This window comes from Arachis ipaensis, chromosome B7 (genome assembly GCF_059453495.1).
Source record: "Arachis ipaensis isolate K30076 ecotype BB chromosome B7, ASM5945349v1, whole genome shotgun sequence".
NCBI lineage: Eukaryota > Viridiplantae > Streptophyta > Magnoliopsida > Fabales > Fabaceae > Arachis > Arachis ipaensis.
This window is the reverse complement of record NC_142442.1, coordinates 59,949,783-59,952,123: the sequence shown is the minus strand read 5'-3', so window position 1 is coordinate 59,952,123 and position 2,341 is coordinate 59,949,783. Positions and strand designations below refer to the sequence as shown.

Sequence of the window (2,341 nt, the reverse complement as noted above, 5' to 3'; positions counted from 1 at the left end):
TCGTTCATCATGGATTCTCAATATTAGCTCCCATTTCTCTACATCAATAAGTGCTCTGGCCGTAGCTAGGAATGGTCTTCCCAATATAATTGGATGAGTGTGACTCTCTTCCATGTCCAGAATGACAAAGTCTGTTGGGAGAAAGTACTTCCCAACTTTTAGCAACACATTTTCCACCACTCCTATTGCTTGCTTTTGAGTTTTGTCAGCCAGTCTGATAATGACATATGTGGGCATTATCTCATTGATCTGCAGCCTCTTCACCAGGGATAAGGGCAGTAAGTTGATGCTGGCCCCTAAATCACATAGTGCTCTGTCGAACATGTTTTCACCTATGGCACAAGGTATATGAAAACTTCCTGGGTCTCTTCTTTTTGTAGGCAACTCAGGTTGAATAAGGGCACTACATTCCTTGTTCATCACTATAGTCTGCCCTCCCTTGAGTGAGCTTTTCCTTGAAAGAAGTTCTTTCATATACTTGATGAATGCAGGCATTTGTTGAATTGCCTTGATGAATGGTATGTTCACATGCAGAGATGCAAACAAGTCTAAGAACCTTGAGTATATTCTTTTTCTCACAACACCATTGAGCAGTTGAGGGAATGGTGCATAGAGCTTCAGCAGCTCTTGTTGTGAGATTTCTGGTTCTTTGTGATCTCTATCCTCCTCCTTTGTTGAGTTGTCTTCAGGTTGTTTGCACACTTTGCTTTGCTTGTCTTCAATCTCTTGATCACTTGTAGTGACCATTTTGCAATCTTCCCATCTTACTTTCTTTGCTTCTCCCTTGGGGTTTTTCTCCGTGTCACTTGGGAAGCTATCAGTAGGTTTGGGAATCTTCTCAGCTAAATATCCCACCTGAAATTCCAGCTTCCTGATGGTCTCTCCCTGGTTCTTAATATTGGCTCGCACCTCCTCTTTGAACACCTTATTTTCTTGAATCTCTTGGCATATTCCTTCAAGTAAGGATTCAATCTTAGAGAGCTTGTCATCAATTGATGAGTGATTCGGAGCAGACGTGTTGTTTTGGTTTTGATAAGTATGTGGAGAAGTGTTATTGTAGGGGTGTTGAGATGTCCTCTGGGTGAATTACTTTTGATCTTGCTCACTTCTCCACCCAAAGTTCGGGTGATTTCTCTATCCAGAGTTGTAAGTCTTGGAGTATGGATCATAGTTTTTCCTTGGTGAATTCCCAATGTAGTTGGCTTGCTCCTGACTCCCCTCTGTTTCTTCATTCACTCCTTCTTGGATTGTTGATGAAGATGAGATTGCTTCTACTTGGTTCCTCTCCATCTTCTTGGTGAGGTCAGCCAGCTGCTGGGTAATGAGCTTGTTTTGGGCCAACAGAGCATCTACATTGTTTAGCTCCATCACTCCTCTTGTGTTCCCTCTTTCGGAAGCATAGAAGTAGTCGTTTTCTACTACTGTTTCAATAACATCTATGGCTTCCTCAATGGTCTTCTTCTTGTTCAAGGATCCTCCAGATGAATGGTCTACTGCCTTCTTTGACTCATAAGAGAGCCCTTCATAGAAAATGTGCAGCTGGACCCATTTGTTGAACATGTCAGGTGGACACCTCCTTGTTAAGTCTTTAAACCTCTCCCATGCTTCATACAGAGTCTCACCATCTTGTTGCCTGAAGGTTTGAACCTCAGCTCTCAGCCTATTGATTCATTGAGGAGGGTAGAATCTTGCTAAGAATTTGTTCACCACATCCTCCCAAGTTGTCAAGCTCGCCCTTGGGAAGGATTCCAGCCACTTGGCTGCCTTGTCTCTGAGTGAGAAGGGAAATAAGAGCAGTCTATAGGCGTCATGATGAACACCATTAGATTTCACTGTGTCACATATTCTCAGGAAGGTGGTCAAATGTTAATTGGGGTCTTCTTGAACACCTCCTCCAAACGAACAGTTGTTCTGAACAAGGGTGATGAGCTGTGGTTTAAGTTCAAAGTTGTTGGCATGGATTGTTGGATTTTGGATGCTACTTCCACAATTGCCTGGGTTTGGATTAATGTAAGAGCCCAAAACTCTTCTATCCTCCCCAGCATGATTTGCTCCACCTCCTCTGCCATGGTTGTGAGTCTCTTCTTCATGATGATTTTTCATGTTTTCTTCCATGTTTGGTTCAAAGTATTCCTCAAATTGTTCCTCCTCTTCTTCAGCACCAACTACTCGTTTTTCTTTTGCCTCCCTCCTTAGTCTAAGGAAGGTTCTCTCCGGTTCAGAATCAAAGGAAGTTGAAGCCCCGCTTCTTCTCCCTGTCATACAACCAACAAGCAGAGAAAATAGGTGCAGACAGTATTTGTGTCAGAATTGTTGTTAGTTGTGGGTGATGCAATATATC

At 42.8% G+C, this 2,341-nt stretch overlaps 1 non-coding gene across 1 annotated transcript; it reads left to right on the top strand.

The window, feature by feature from the left end:
* Window positions 1-1,558: 1,558 nt before the first annotated feature.
* LOC148552755 (small nucleolar RNA R71) lies at window positions 1,559-1,662 on the top strand. Its single transcript, XR_015892785.1, has one exon. It is a non-coding gene; the product is annotated as a small nucleolar RNA R71 (small nucleolar RNA).
* The last annotated feature ends 679 nt before the right edge of the window (window positions 1,663-2,341 follow it).